Source organism: Oryctolagus cuniculus, chromosome 6 (assembly GCF_051225735.1).
Source record: "Oryctolagus cuniculus isolate XC-2025 breed Fujian yellow rabbit chromosome 6, ASM5122573v1, whole genome shotgun sequence".
Classification (NCBI taxonomy): Eukaryota; Metazoa; Chordata; class Mammalia; order Lagomorpha; family Leporidae; genus Oryctolagus; species Oryctolagus cuniculus.
Genome location: NC_142872.1, coordinates 51,373,532 through 51,391,148, shown reverse-complemented (window position 1 = coordinate 51,391,148; position 17,617 = coordinate 51,373,532).

Sequence of the window (17,617 nt, the reverse complement as noted above, 5' to 3'; positions counted from 1 at the left end):
AAGCATCCATTCTTTTAATTACTTGCATTTTCACAATTTATATTTATTGATTTTCATTAAGTTGTTTAATTGCCTTTCTCATTGACTAGACTTAAGTTTCATAAAGAAGTGACTTCTTTTTTTTGCTGTTAGTTGATTCTTCCCTGCTTTCCATAGTGTCTGGTGTCTGGTAGGTACTAACTTACTGAATGAATATAGTGAATGGGGACATAGAGAAGGAATTTGTAGTTTTTACTAGGAGCTCTGTCAAGTTTTCAAGAAAGAAGTGGACAAGGTGGAATAGATGGACTTTGTTGAGCTCAAGAGTAATATGAGGAAAGAAAAAAATGGATTTTTATGCCCTGATGTGATTTTTGAGAATCTACTTTCTGATCTTTAACACATAATCATGAACTGAGATTTCACAGTCCTGCATAGCCTCAAAAGGAGCTTCTGTTTGCCTAGCCTTTGTTACTGTGTAACTTTCCTTTTATAATCTTCTCCTCCCAGTCTTGTTATCCTTCCATTTAGAGAAATATACCAGAATGGAGTGCCATCTTGTTGCTCTGAAGCAGGAGATTTTGCTAAAACATTCACACCCACGCTCAAATTATGCATTCACCAGGGACTGCATAGATAGTGCAATCATGTTTATGCAGCTGAAAGCAAAAAAGGATCAGGTGACTGGTGGAGATCACTTAGCTAAGAGCTATGGGCTTCCATTAACTGTGATAACCACAGTCTAATTTTGCTGCTGAATGAGGGCTGTAAGATAATTAGGAAAAGTGCGTGCCAGAATGCCAGTGCATATTTCTCCTAAATTAATACAGCCTCATCAAATAGGTTATATTAAAAACAGACGCTGTATGATACAAGATCATTGATTGGCTTAATTAATAAGAATCAACAGGCAGAGTCAGAGCCTGCATTAACCTTGGCAGTAGTTGAGAGTCTGGGAAAGGAATTAGCAAGAATGAGCTGGTTGGGAATAAGACTGTGCTCACAAAATAGCTCCTTTAGTGGAGTCTGGCTGTTATACAGTGTTGGAAGTGTGCTGACATCCACAGGGGTCTTAATTTCAAAGGATCTCTCTGGGAGAATCCACTGGGATGCTGCTGTCAAGCAAGGGAGGGAGCCTAACTTCGGAAAGATAGATACCTAGTTCAAAGTTTGCTAGTCTACATCAATAAAGTTTTAAATGTTCACATTTTCTGGGTCTGTTAGCTAAAAGGACTCCAGAAATGAGAGCATGGAGATAATGCACAAAAAACTAAAGACTTAGAATTGATACTGTCTGGGGCCTGCTCTGTGGCTCAACAGGTTAAGCCACTGCTTGCAGTGCCAGCATCCCATTTAGGCTCTGGTTCAAGTCCCGGCTTCTGACCCAGCTCCCTGCTAATGTACCTGTGAAAAGCAACAGAGAATGGCCCAAGTGCTTGGGCCCCTGCACCCACGTGGGAAATCTAGAACAACTTCCAGGCTCCTGGTTTCAGACAGGCACAGCTCCAGCTGTTGTGGCCATTTAGGAAGTGACCTAGTGGATAGAAGATTCTCTCTCTCTCTCCTCTCTCTCTCTCTCTCTCTCTCTCTCTCTCTCCCTCTCTTTCTTTCTGTAACTCTGCCTTTCAAATAAAAAATAAAAATAAATAATAATAAAAAAAGAATTGGTACTGTCTAGATATTTAAGCAATGCTGGGATCTCTTCTGCTGCATGCTGACAAAGTGGCTCTCTAGCCCCGGTGTAGAGCTCTTTGGTCAGCTGATCACTCAAAAGTTCAGTATTCAATTTTGTGGAGATTTGGATTATCTACTTCCTCAACCAGGGGATGACTTTTGTTCTGGTTTTAGTAATATTCTAGGAAATCTCCAGTTATTTCAAGAACAGTTATTTTTGTGTCACCACATTTAGCAAGTAAAAATATGAATGCTCAGTTTAATTTAAATTTCAGATAAACATGCAATATTTCGAGGTATATTTTTACTAAAAATTATTTTGTGAAATTCAAATTTAACTGGATGGTTTTTATTTTATGTGACAACCACATGTTGCTTTAACTTGCTTTGTTTTTAACTAGAATATCATCTGCATTTTCAGTAAGGAGATCAGAATATGTTTAAAATCAAGCAATAAACAGCAACAAAAAAAAATCCTCAGTGTATCTATAACTAGCATTTTTCTGAGTTAACTGGTAGCAATGTAAAATGAAGAAAATTCATTTCCTGCTCTCAGAGGGTCCATGCATTCTTGAGGAGACAGACTTCAAAGAATATAATTCTGTAATTGTTACTGTATACTTTACTAATAGTATATCATATAAAGTGAGGTCACAAAGGAAGGAAAGACCCCCAAATAGTTGAGCATTACTGTCCCAATCAGAGGATGCTAGCATCTTGCATAAATTATATGTTATATCCTATTTTCCCATTTCTAGTTTATCTTAACAAAGACTTGTTATTAAAAATTTAGTGGTGAACTTGTTTGGAATCAACTTTCAGGTAATAACAGTGACAAATTTTCAAAGATTTTATAGAATTTTCAGAAAGTAATCTTAATTTTTCTTGGCAGAATGAGCAAATATTTACAGCTGATTAGATAATTATAACACTAATCTAATCACTGGCGCTATCTTAATGTATGTGGATCTCCACTGTACTGATTGAGAAAATGTGGGTAGCTTTGACATGAGCCACTTTTGTAGGTGCTAGAAGAAAGTTTCATTAAGTAAGGAAAAATATACAAGAAAGTGAATTGACATTTTCCTTGTATTCATCATATTTAATTATTTGACTCTGCTCTTAATGAATTTTCTGGAGACTTGACTTTGCACCCTCAGTGCTCTATTGAGACCAACTTTTCCTCTTCCACTGAAACCACATTCATAAATTTTTAAAAAATTTTGATATTTAAAATTGACTGATTATTGTTGATTATATGCAGACGTGGCAAAGATTCAGAAAAAGTAGCACATCCACATATTTACAACACCTAGTTTACATTACATAATCAATAAATATTTGTTGCCTGAGTGTTGGTTTGATGAACACTTTTACACAACAATTTTATTTTTAGGAATATAAATGAAGAAAATAATGATGTAATATGTTTTATCAATAAATATAAGTGCCGAATTTTTAGAATATCTAAAAAGGGAGGGAATTATATAAGCAGAAATACATTACTGAATAAAAATTTTGGCTATATTATACAACAGACTATCAACCAGCCATTATGCAGATGCACATTTGTCGACATAGTCAGACATTTACAGTGCATTATTTTAAAAAATTTACTTATTTGTTCAATTATTTCGAAGGCAGATAGATAGATAGGTAGATAGATAAATATATAGATAGATAGAGAAAACAGAGACACACAGAGATCTCTCATTCACTGGTTCACGCTTCAGTTGCCTGCAATGGCCAGGACTGGGTCAAGTTGAAGCCAGGAGCCTAGAACTCATTCTGGGTCTTGCGTGTGGTTGTTAGGGACCCAACAACTTGAGCCTTTATCTGCTGGCTTCCAGGGTGGGATTACCAGGCAACTGGATTGGACGTGAAACTGTGACTGGAACTAAGCACTCCCATATGGGATGTGGGTGTCCAAAACAGCATCTTAAATGCTGCACCAAATACCTTCCCCATATTAATAAGGAAAGAAACAGTCTAACAACAGCAAATATTCTAGTATTTTATGCAGTATATCTGTGTTTGTGTATTTGAATGTACAGAAGTGTGTTTCTATGTATGTGGATAAAGCCTGGAAACATTTACACCAAATATTAAAATAAAAAAATATTAAAGTCAGCTATCTCTGGATAACAGGATTCTTGATATTTTTCTGCATCACTTTCCTTTATCTCTCTTTCTAGGACTTCATAACCATGTTAGATCTTTCGATATCATCTCATAGGCTGCAGACTCTTCTTAATGCGTTTTTTAGTCTTTTTCTTTATGTTATTTTGATTACATAATTTCTGTTGCTCCCACTACTTAATTTTTCCTTAAATGTTTATTTATTTTCTAAATCTTTTACAGTTAGCTTATGCTATTTATAAAGATTAATATGTTTTTGTTTTAATTTTGAAAGGGATAATTATCATGAGAAATATGGTTTTTTGGTAAACATTATAATGATATATGTAATCATTTTTCAATGATCAAATAATTAAATATAAAAAAGAATGATTATAATTAGTTTGGGTGCAGGTAGGGGACAAAAGTCAGTCTCCATTATCACAAAGATAGCCAAATTAGTGTACTCTTTCTTATAATCAGTGTGGCTATCTTGATAAATTCATTTTTTACATAGTTTTTTTTTTATTAAACAGGAAAACAGCACACAATATACAGTTGTTCCTCTTTGCATGTAGATATATAGACATAAACATGACAAAAATAATAATACATGTTTTTATTGCTTTTTATTTAAATACAGTTTTTTTTTTTTTTTTTTTTTTTTTTGACAGGCAGAGTGGACAGTGAGAGAGAGAGACAGAGAGAAAGGTCTTCCTTTTGCCGTTGGTTCACCCTCCAATGGCCGCCGCTGCAGCCGGCGCACCGTGCTGATCCGATGGCAGGAGCCAGGATCCAGGTGCTTTTCCTGGTCTCCCATGGGGTGCAGGGCCCAAGCACCTGGGCCATCCTCCACTGCACTCCCTGGCCATAGCAGAGAGCTGGCCTGGAAGAGGGGCAACCGGGACAGAATCCGGCGCCCCGACCGGGACTAGAACCCGGTGTGCCGGCGCCGCAAGGTGGAGGATTAGCCTATTGAGCCACGGCGCCGGCTTAAATACAGTTTTGGAAAAAATCATTTACTAGTCCATGAACATTATGGTATGGGAAAGCAGATTTTATTTATTTTTTCATTTTATTTTTTTAAAGATATTTATTTATTTGAGAATCAGAGTTACTGACAGAGAGGCAGAGACAGAAAGAGCGAGAGAGAGAAAGAGCTTCCATCTGTTGGTTCACTCCTCAAACGGCTGCAACAGCCAGAACTGAGTCAAGCTGAAATCAGAGGCTAGGAGCTTCGTCAAAGTTTCCCATGTGGATGGCAGAGGACAAGCACTTGTGCTATCTTCTGCTGCTTTTCCCAGGTCATTAGCAGGAGGCTGATTTGGAACTGGAGCATCTGGGACGTGATTTGGCCCCCATATGAAATGGTGGCATTGCAGACAGTGGCTTTACCTGATATGCCATAATGCCAGCCCCATGAAGGCAAAATTTAAAAATGGAAACAAAACAAAACAAAAACCTAACTATCCAAACCAAAACCAAAACCAAAGCCAAGCAAAACAAAACAAAACAAACTTAGCAAGCAGTTAACTGAAATAATTTTTATAATTAGGAAACCTCTTAGAATATCGTGACCCACCACTATCATTTCCAGAACCTAAATCTTATAAAAAGGCATATAAAACAACTTCATAGATTATTTTGATATGTATGACACTACTAAATGTTCTGCCATAAGAATTTTGGATTTATTGAATTGCATGAAAAAGCTGAAGAAATTTATGCAAATTGTATAACAAACAGAGAATAGCAAGAGATTATGTAGCAGGGCTGGCGCTGTGGCGTAGTGAGTAAAGACGCTGCCTGCAGTGCTGGCATCCCATATAGGCGCTGGTTCGAGTCCCAGTTGCTCCACTTCTTATCCAGCTCTCTGTTGTGGCCTGGGAAAGCAGTGGAAGATGGCCCAAGTCCTTGGGCCCCTGCACCCATGTGGAAGACCCTAAAGAAGCTCCTGGCTCCTGGCTTCAGATCGACGCAGTTCCAGCCATTGAGGCCAGTTGGAGAGTGAACCAGTGAACCAGTGAACCCATGGAAGACCTTTCTCTCTCTCTTTCTCTGCCTCTCCTTCTCTTTCTGTGTAACTATGACTTTCAAATAAATAAATAAATCTTTAAAAAAATAAATAAGAGATTATATGGCAAAAATTACATTTGTGAAACACAAAAAATTAAAAGTGCACTTACTGCTTCTCTCTATCTATAACTCTCCCTGCTTTCCTCCTTCCCTCCTGGACTCCCTCCAGGCCTCCTTCCTGCTCTTTCTCCTTTCCTTCCCTCTTTCCTTCCTTTCTTCCTATTTTTATTTCTTAAAAAAATAAATATTTGGGTGGGCGTTGTGATATAGAAGTATGAGCCATGGCTTGGGACTTTCTCATCTCTTATCAAAGTGTGGGTTCAAGTCCCAGCCCCTCCACTTCTGATCCAGTTTCCTGCCAGTGTACCTGGGAAGGCAGCAATGATGGTCCAAAGTGCCTGGGTCCCTGCCACCAACATGGGCAAATCAGTTGGAGTTCCTAGCTCCTGGTTCCAACCTGTCCCAACTGCAAATGTTGGGAACATATAGGAAGTCAATCAGTAGATGAAAGATCAAGCAATCTGTCTCTCATCCCATCTCTGCCATTCTGCCTTTCAAATATACAAATAGATAAATAGTTTTTAAAAAATTTAACCTGTGCTTTCAAATTCCTTTGTGTCTTTCTGTCCTATATTCCATCAAGATATTTTTTACTGTTGTACATACTGCATTCTTCATTAGAAATTATAGGATCAAGATCTCTAGTTTTTAACTGATATAGAAAAATTGACATACTGAATTAACTGAACCTATGAACTTAATGTAGATGTTCCTGGATTCATTTTTGATTTTTAATAACAGTTCTAACATTTCTCAATGAAGAATATATGTTAATTTTGTGAAACTTCATATGTAAATATTTAAGTTTTGTTGATTTATCATGAATTGAGAAACCTTACTGAACTATCTCTTATATTTTTCGTACAATATGTGGAACAGCTGGTACAGGGTAGACTGAAGCTGAGAGTCAGGGACTCATTCCTTTTCCAAGTGGGTGGCAAAAGCTCAGCTACTTGAACCATCATCAGTGCCTCCCAGGGTCTGCATTAACAGGAAACTGAACTCAGCCAGAGTCAGGTATTGAAAGTAGGTACTCCAATATGGGATGTGTGTCTTTTTCTTCTTTTAACATTTATTTATTAATTTGAAATGCAGAGTGACTGAGAGAGAGAGGGAGAGACACAGCAAGTGAGAGTCTGCTGGTTCACTTCCCAGATGGCCACAAGGGCCAGGCCAAAGCCAAGAGAACGCCATCTCATCTTCCCATGTGGGTGATAGAACTCAAGTTCTTAGGCTAGCTTCCTGTCTTCCCAAACCAACTAGCAGGGAGCTTGATCGGAAGTGGTGCTCTGCTATGAGGTGGTAGCATCCACAATACCACACTCTGCTGTAACTTAAAAAAATTTTTTTAAATAAAAATAAAATAGGCAAAGAAAGAAATGGAGTTTTTATCCAAGCTCAGTGATCTCAGACATGTCCCAAACAGCTGAATGTTCTAAAGCTTTATTTTATTTTTGAAGATTTATTATTTTATTTATTTGAAAGGCAGAGTTACAGAAAGAGAAGGAGATGGAGATGGACGGGGGGGGGGAAGGGGAGGGAGGGAGAGGGGGATGAAGAGAGAGAGAGAGGGAGAGAGAATATTTCCCAAGTTGCTGCAAAGGCTGGGGCTGGGCCAGCAGATACAGGAGCCTGGAACTCTTCTGGGTTTCCATGTGGGTGGCAGCGGCCCAAGTAATTGGGTATCTTTTGTTACTTTTCCCAGGAGCATTACAGTTGGGACTTGAACTGATGCTCATATGGGATGCTGGTGTTGCAGCTGGTGGCTCAACCTGCTGTATCACAACACTGGCCCCCAGGGTGTGCTGTCTTAACCAGTATCTTAACCAGTATGCTGGATGCCTATCCCTATCTTAATGAGTTTAAAAATTGTAGTTCCTTTGGCTGGGAAGTTCAAATTTCAGAAATTAATTATATGGATATAAACCAGTACATCAAGCAATTGTGTGTATGTACTTTTTAGCATCATTATATATGTAAAAATTGGAAAGAACTTAAATTTTCATCAGTATAATAGTGTTATATAATATAATAGTTCCATACAGTAAATTTCTACATAGCCACTGAGAAGAACATGACACTTAGTATTTCCCTACAGAAAAAGATATCTATCATTGATGTTGGGTAAACAAATGGATTATAGAACATTTCACCTATATAAAATCTCTTTTATATGTATTTACTTATTAATGTACATGCACAGAACCCCCATTACACAGTAATACACATTAAAGTTGCAAGATGAATTTTCTCTGGAAATTGGGGTGTTATGGAAACAAGGATGCTGTTCTTTTTGTCTCTGTTGCTTTATGTTTTTGGAAATTAGTACTTAGTTATGTAATTTTTAATCCTGAAATAAATTTAAAAATACTTCTGGAAGGGAACTTCAGGACTTCGAGCACTTTAGGTCTTTGATTTCTCTAAGACTCTTGAGGTAAGGGTGGTGTTGACAGTAGAGACAGGACTTACTTCCCAGTGGCTGTCCTAGGAATTGAGTGGTGCTACTCTGAATGGTAAGGAGGAAAACTCTGTGGAGAACCAACAATTGCAAGATGATATTTCCAGTAGAAAGCACACGCACACTGTGTCATGTGGGGTCTAGAGAGCTGCTGACTCTGAGATAGTGAACACACAGATTCCTACCTAAAAGCCTGGAAGATTCAATCACAGGCCAACAAGAGCTATAGTGACTGTTCCTGAGTACTGTGTGGAAATCAGGGTAGGGTTTATGTGCAGTTGACTCCTACGTCCTGAGCCCAGGATCTTAGCAGAGTAGCTCTTTCTTATCAAGGTCCAGGTCTTTGAATTAAGACTTTGGCAGAGTCACTAAATGATGGATCAAAGTTCAAGGCTAAAGAAAGCCTTTCGGAATGTTCCCCTGAATTCATGTGAGCTAAGTGTCCTCACGACTGACACTGGCACTTAAAGACTGTCTCAAAGGATTTGAAAATATTTCATGCATGTGAATCTCATTACTAAGCTATATCTTTCTTGAGGGAATGACCCATGATTATCCTTTAATTTTCTTTATTTAAAAAGACATTTTACTTATTATCATATACTAGAAAAGCAGTACAAGAAAAAGAAAGATACACAAAGAGAGAGAGAGAGAGAGAGAAAGAGAGATTTCTTCCGTCCACTGGTTTACTCCAGAAATGTCTGTGAAGAGCCAGGGCTGGCCTGCTACATGGATGGCAGGGGCCCAGGTACTTTAGCAATCATCTGCTGTCTTTCAGGATGCATTAGGAGGAAGGTGGATTGATAGCAGAGCAGCCAGGACTTGAACCAGCACTCTGATATGGGGTGTGGATGTTGCGAGCAGAAGCTTGAGCCTCTGTACCACAAAGCCTGCCCCTGCTTTAATATTCTTGAGCACTTATATTCTCCCTGACACTTTAATGTTATTTTGTTGCTTCTAATCTATTTTCTTCATTATAGTGTCAGCTCCATGAATTTTGCTTTCCTTTTTCTTTGCTATAGGCACAGTATTGAAATGGTGCCTGACACCATATGGGTACTCAATAAATATCGTTGATTAAAGAAGGATGCATGAGGGCTAGGAATGTGATTTATCCTTTCTCTGTTTCTTCATTCACACTCCCTTTCACCCTGATTTCACCAATTTCAGAGCCTAGCACAGTGTGAGGACTTTGTTGTCAGTCTGAGAATTTTGTTAGAGAATCTGAAAATCAAAAGAGGACTTGAAAATGTCCTTTATATCTGTATTTGGAGTACTCTGGATTTGGCTAAGGTTCTTCTCTATTGACAACATGTATTCACTGAGTTTTATTAAATAATTAATTAATGTGAAAGGCAGAGTGACCTGTGCGTGTGTGTGTGTGTGTGTACGCGCGCGTGTGCAGAGAGATAAAGAAACAGAGAAGGAGAAAGAGAGCGAGATATATATATATTTTTTTTTGACAGGCAGAGTGGACAATGAGAGAGACAGAGAGAAAGGTCTTCCTTTTTTGCCGTTGGTTCACCCTCCAATGGCCGCCACGGCCGGCGTGCTGCGGCCGGTGCACCGCGCTGATCCGATGGCCGAAGCCAGGTACTTATCCTGTTCTCCCTTGGGGTGCAGGGCCCAAGTACTTGGGCCATCCTCCACTGCACTCCCTGGCCACAGCAGAGAGCTGGCCTGGAAGAGGGGCAACCGGGACAGAATCCGGTGCCCCGACTGGGACTAGAACCCTGTGTGCCGGCGCTGCAAGGCGGAGGATTAGCCTAGTAAGCCATGGCGCCATTTGCTGGTTCGCTCGCCAGATGGCTGCAGCATCCTGAGCTGGTCCAGCTGAGTCCATTAGCCAGGAACTCCATCTGAGTCTCCTGTATGGGTGGCAGGGGCCCAATTACCTAAGCCATCTCCCACTGCCTTCCCAAATGCATTAGCTGGGAAGCTGAATTGGAAGCTGTGGGGACTTGAACTGGCACTAGGATATAGGATGCTGGTGTCATGATTATCTGATTAATCCATTGCGTCACAATACTGGGTCATGTAGTGGGATTTAAAACAAATTACAACATTCATTTTTCCTTTTTGAAACATTACAGCCAGTTCCTTACAAATTGGTGCCACAATTGCTACATTCCAATTTGCCCTGTTTTCAACTTAGTATTTAATATTACCATTTTGACAGGTTCTCAAGTGCATATTTTATTTCATATATAAATAGGTCTGAAGTATGAAGTTCCCATCATCGTTAGCATCACATAGCATTTGTTTGCACTAACAACAATATTTCCATTAGATTCTTGGGGCAAGGAGGAGGCAAAGGAGGAGTAAGAGAAGGAAAAGGAACAGGAGAAGGAAGAGAAGGACAGAAGAAAAGGAGTGAGGAGGAGGAGAAGAAGAAAGATGGGAGAAGAAGGGAGAGGGAGAGAGAAAGAAAGTTTGGGAATTTGCATTAACAACAATATTTTCATTAGATCCTGGGGGCAAGCACCTTCCTGGCTTATTCTTTCAGGACAGTAAAATGCTTAGGGCAAGTAGAAAAGACTAGGTCACTTAAGTGAAGACAATTTACTGTCGTTGTTCACTATGAGGAAATGATATAAGAAACCCTAGTTTCTTTGGAAGGAAAACTAGTATGATTTGTGTGTGTGTGTTTGTGTGTTTACCAAATTCTTCTAGATATCTCATATGCCCCCAACTATTTTTCAAGCTATTATTCTTCCCAGCTTGTCAGAGAGAAAACTAAAGTACTGAAATGTTGAGTAAGTTACCTAGATTATACAGCTGGCTGTGGGGCAGCTGGGATTTGAATGCTGACATCTAATGTTAGAACCTGATTTCCTCTTTTGGAATATCCTCCTTGCTTGCTCTCCAGAAGCAAGATTCAATGCATGAGTTCTAGCTCCAGTGTTTATGAAGTCTCTTTGTGATCTTATGGAAGTCATCTACTATTTCTATACTTTGTTTTCCTAAGGCAATGATGTTTGTCAAATAGAAATTGCTAAAAAAAAATACAGGTTGAACTGAATTGGATATTAGTCTACATGCAGGATTATTATGTGGGTTGTTTTGGACTGACAAATGTAGAGAAGATTATACTTTGGGCTTGATGGTCCACTGATACATGACTTGCTTTATTTAATTTCTTTATGCTTTGGTTTGACAATGATAAAAGGTGTCATAAAAGAACTAAATCTTTGGATCATTATGAAGATTAGAATGCAATATAAGAGTAGTTATCATCTGGGGCCAGCACCTTGGTGCACTAGGTTAATCACCCACCTGCGGCGCCGGCATCCCATATGGGCGCCGGTTCTAGTCCCAGCTGCTCCTCTTCCAGTCCAGCTCTCTGCTGTGGCTTGGGAAAGCAGTGGAGGATGGCCCAAGTGCTTGGGCCCGTGCACCCACATGGGAGGCCAGAAAGAACCTCCTGGCTCCTGGCTTCAGATTGGCGCAGCTCCGGGCCGTTGCGGCCATTGGGGAGTGAACCAATGGAAGGAAGACCTTTCTCTCTGTCTCTCCCTCTAACTGTCTGTAACTCTACCTCTCAAATAAATAAATCAAATCTTTTTTTAAAAAAAGAATAGTTATCATGGGTCTTGGTACATAGCAATTATTCTATGAGTTTTTAATTATTCACTATTACAAAAGAAATTTTAGGTAGGCAAGGTTTTGCAAGTTTTGAATGTTAAACAAAAGGAAGTTTGGAATTCATTCAGTCTTTGATCTGATGAGATGATAATCTTTCTGAGTCTTTGGAACACAAAACTCACATTTCTCTGTGACAATTTCTGATTCCAGTCTTGTAAACAGCCTATAGGGCACCAATAAGGATTTAACACGTAAGTTTAATTTTCTGTACCTGGAAGCAGTTCCATAACCCTGAATATCTATGACTTCCTTTCACTAAGACTTAGAAATCTCAACTTTATAAAGCCCAAAAGGAAACAACAGATAGAAAATTAACTAGTTTGTACTTACAATCAAATCTTAAAAGATTCAATGTCTGTCTGTCTGTGTATATTTACTTATAACTCATATTTTAATGTAGAAAAATTACTAATTTCTCCCCTACATGCCACAATTTGTTTGGAAGCAGGCACTTTATCTCTTTTCTATACTAAACACCATAAAATATGTGATGAAAGATTATCATCCGCTCCATTACATGGTTATATAAACTGCTTTAGTATTCAACTTAGATCTTAGGATTCTATTCTGTAGAATTATAAGGATATTTTTGGTGGCTCATTTTTATAAACTATATTCCTTACCACTGCCCGTTGGTAGATATTAATCTTCAAGGTCCAACTAATGCCTCTTAATAGAATTGAATTTTACCTTCACGATAGCGTCTCCCTGAACTGCCATGTATTTAGTGGAATCTCCAAAAACTGCTGGTAATTTATGAAAATGCCTGCTGGGCAAGAATTAACCTTTTCCTTTATTACAAGATCGTAAATCCAGTGGTGCAAAGCCATAGGAGAATTAGAATGAAAGAGCTTATCACACCCTGCTGCAACTCTAAAGAAACTGACAGTAAGACATACATCTTGAAGAATTTAAAGAATATGTAATATTTTTTAAAATATTGTCATTTAATCTCAATATAGCACACAGTGAGACTTTCTGTTTTGCCTACAGACAGTAGATAAATATTCTGAACTGGAATATTTAAAAGTGAAAGGTTGTGTGGTTTAATTTTTATGTGCAGTGATTATGTTTCACATCTGCTTTCTTTGACTCAAGCAATAGCATTTGTGAAAAATTCTTTTTCATTCTAAAGCTGAAGGTGGAGCCCTTGTGCTGTGTCCAAGAGGCATCTTCAGCATTAAACCTGAAAACTTGTTTATGCAGTTCTCAAAAGGACAAATCTAGCAAAAATAAGTGTAGTTGTTTTTTTTAACTCCTGCTTTGCCACCTTGGATAGTTTTGGAGGAGAGTAGATAAATAGGATTCCACAAACTATGATTCTCAAACTCAGCCAAGAGCTCTGCTGAGGTTTGGAATTTGAGCTTTCTGAAGTGATGTGGTTTTGGTTAATTCTGGAGCGTGGGAGGAAGCTGTCATTCTTTGTCCATGACTGCATGGGACTTTCCTCTGGCAATATTATTGCACAGCCTCAGCTCCACCATTTGTAAAATGAGTGAGTTCTGTGAGGTGTTTTTCATTCCTTTTCCCTTAAAATATTCCATGAGCCTAAGATGTTTTTAACTTTCTTATCCAGATCTGCTTGTTCTTTGAAGAAGTGTAACTGTCCACACTCCAAGTTTGAGGGTTAAGGAAGGATAGAGATGAAAGGGGAAACACCTGTCAGGTGAGTCCCTACTCAATACATGAGACTTCACAAGTGGTATCTCATCTTCCTCCTACTAAGAACTCTGTGACATGGATATTACTAGCATTATTTTATAGACTGAGATGCTCAAAGTTGCTAGTAATTTATGCAGACAACACTTGAAGTGGCAGGGCTTGGTTTTGGATCCAGTTAAGTCCAACTTCAATTTTGGGGATCTTTCCTTTGTAACCAAAGGTTTGTGCATAGTTGCAACAGAAAATATGGAAGAGAGTTCTTTTTTATTCTTGAAGTGAATATATAACATGAATTTAAATTACATTGAAGTATTTTTCACTCATCAGTGTGGAAAAATAATTAACACCTTGTTTTGACAAAAGCATTACAGAAGAGGCACTGTCAGACTTCAAGTGGCCTCTTCCATATTTCATGTATTTTAGAGACATTTAGGCATTATTCATGTTATTAGTTGTAAATATCTGTGCTTAGTTTGTTTTTCTTTTTTTTTCTTTTAGGTATAATGTCCTTGTTAGAAATATCTTCTTTAATTTGAGGTTATTTGAATGTTTCAGAATATTCTTTTTTTAAAGATTTATTTATTTATTTGAAAGTCAAAGTTACACAGAGAAGGAGAGGCTGAGAGAGTGAGGGTCTTCCATAATTCACTTCCCAATTGGCCGCTATGGCCAGAGCTGAGCTGATCTGAAGCCAGGAGCCAGGACCTTCTTTTGGGTCTCCTACATGGGTGCAGGGGCCCAAGCACTTGGGTCATCTTCTGCTGCTTTCCCAGGCCATAGCAGAGAGTTGGATTGGAAGTGGAGCCACTGGGATTCAAACTGGTGCCCATATGGGATGCTGGCACTGCAGGCGGTAGCTTTACCCACTATGTCACAGCATTGGCCCCATAATATCCTTTATCATTTGAGAATTTATCTAGTTATAAGAGGGTTCCAAAAGAGTATACTGTCCCAAACACACAATATTCCAGTGTTGTAGTCACCACAGCTGTCAGAAACAAGCTTTCAATTCACACCATTTGTTGGACTTTCTTTTTCTTTACATGGGAGTTCAAATCTATAAATAATGCACTGCTCTTAGGACCTAATTTGAAATGTCACAGGAATGCGTAATCTGGCATTCTCAAGCAAAAGACAGTTCCACAACATCTGAATCCTGATGTGGCTCCAGAGAACCTCAGTTTGAAAAAAATGAAAGGCTTAGGTTTTTCTAGCATTATTGCCCCTTTTGTGTTTGTCTATCAGTTGTTTTACCCCCTGGGCAGATTCTTCATTATCTGCCATGTGGGAGTCCATTCCATGGATTAGAGTTGGACAGGGCTGAGTCCTCGGGGTTCTGACATGCAGGGTCCTGGCAGCCAGCTCTGAGGAGAAAAACACCTTCGTGAGGACAGTGGGAGCTCACATCATTCTCTGGGAACCCCGATGTGCTGGAGAGTTGGTGTGGGAGGAGAAACAGGGCTCCTTTTCTCTCTTTCGATGGCTTGGACTCTACTATTTCGGCCTTAGGACCCTGAGTCTTGCCGTGCTTCCCCTTTGGGAAAGTGGAGTTGGAGTAAACACTGCCCTCTCTCTTCTCTCAAATTAAGCTACGACACAGGCTGACAGATAACAGTTTAGCAAGGCTGTCCCTAGAGTTACCTTGAACTCTTCTCTTTTCTCTAGTATCTTTCTCTTGAGATTTATCTCTTAAATAGAAATGGCTGCTTACCAGATGATTGTCCTGCCTGATTTGAAAGGGTAGATGGACAAAGAAGGAGGTACCTTTCTCTGAAGGGAGGAGAGAACTTCCACTTTGACTATGACCTTGTCTAAATATGATCAGATTCGGTGAACTCAAAAGGCTTTCATAGCCTTGGAAACTCATGACCAGAGCCTAGGGAGATTACTGACGCCATAAATAAGAGTGTCAATTTGTTAAGTCAACAACAGGAGTCACTGTGCACTTACTCCTCATGTAGGATCTCTGTCCTTAATGTGCTGTACATTGTGATTTAATGCTATAACTAGTACTCAAACAGTATTTTACACTTTATGTTTCTGTGTGGGTGCAAACTGTTGAAATCTTTACTTAATATATACTAAATTGATCTTCTGTATATAAAGAGAATTGAAAATGAATCTTGATGTGAATGGAAGGGGAGAGGGAGCGGGAGAGGGAAGGGTTGCGGGTGGGAGGGAAGTTATGGAGGGGGGAAGCCGTTGTAATGCATAAGCTGTCCTTCAGAAATTTATATTCATTAAATAAAAGTTAAAAAAAAAAGGGTAGTTGGAGTGGGAGCTGGGGTATGGATATATTAGTGTAAGTTACTGGGACGCTGGTCCCTGTGTGCATAATGTGTGGCCCCTTCCTATCCTTTTCCTTCACTGGGGCTCTGGTACCTCGCTCTCCTGCCTTGCTGCAGCTCTAGAGCCTAGGGCATCTCCACCAGCCTCAGGCACACAGTGTCAGGCAGGGAGTCTGCTCCTGCTGCAAAAGCGAAGCCATGTGAACATCTGAAAGAGGGGATGCTATTTATCTTTATGGTGTGTATATTTTGTTATAGTCTGCCAATTTCCTGTTTCACTGAGAGCAGCACTTACCAAAATAGTTCAATATTGTGTGTTGGATAATTTTTAAGAGAACTTTTTAAAAAAGCTTTTTGATCATTGGAGGTTGTAGATTCATTTCCATATGAACTGGTTATTTTGTATAAAGTACATCCTTAAAATAAAAAAAGAAGGATCCAGTTTTCTAAATGGTTATCTGGTTGTCCCAACACACCTTATTGTGTATGCCACCTTTTTCTTATGATAAGGTGCCTTTTAACATACATTAAATTTCTGTATACATTTAGGCCCATTGTTGCACTTTCTGTTACATTTATTGATAATATCTTTTTATGTGCTACTATCATTTTTCACTACTAAATACCAACATCAATACAATACTGTTGATTAATCTCTACTGTTTATTTGAATTAGGCAATTTTCCCGTAATATCCTTTTTCTGTTTCATAATCCATCCAGAATGACACATCCTTAGCCTCATGTGGTTTGACAGTTTCTCAGACTTTCCTTATTTCTAATGACCTTAATAGCTTTGAGGTCAGGTTTTTAAAAGTAGAATGACCCTTGATTGGGTTCCTTTTAGTTTTTTTTTTTTCCATGATTACCACTTGATGTCTATCACAGAGGTGAAGTGCTATTATTATATCATATCAAGCAAATACACTATCAACATAAAATCACTGATTACACTGACCTTGATCGACTGGCTGAGGTAGTGCTTGTCAAGGCCCTCCACTATAGAGTTGCTGTGTCCTCCTTTCCATTGTCTTATTCTTTGAAAGCAGATCACTAAATCTGACTCATATTTAATGGTGGGAATTTAAGCTCCTTGAGAAGGTAGTGACTGCATAATTATTTAGAATTCTGTATAAGTGATTTATTTCCTTTATGGGAACTTTTTTCCTTTATTACACTTTTAAAAATTATTAATTTATTACATTAGATTATTACCAGATAATGTAGCCAAATGGTCTCCACTTCTGAAAAAAAAAAATAATGGCTTCAGGAGAGGTTCTAGAATGTGATTAATATTTGGAAATGTCTCATGGACATTAAAAAGATTATATATTCTATTTTTAGATATGAGAATCATGTTGTTACTCAACTATGTTATGACTTTTGCAATGTTTTATTTCTTAACCAGTCATTCTTTATAAAGAAATTTTTTAAAGATTTGTTTATTTACTTGAAAGGCAGAGTACAGAGAGAGAGAGAGGGAGGGAGGAAGGGAGAAAGATCCCCCATTTGCTGGTTCACTCCACAAATATCCACAACAGCTACCACTGGGCCAATCCAAAGCCAGGAGCCAGGAGCCAGGAGCTTTCTCGGTTCCTCCACATGGGTGCTGTGGCCCAAACACTTGGGCCATCCTCCACTGCTTTCTCAGGTGCAGTA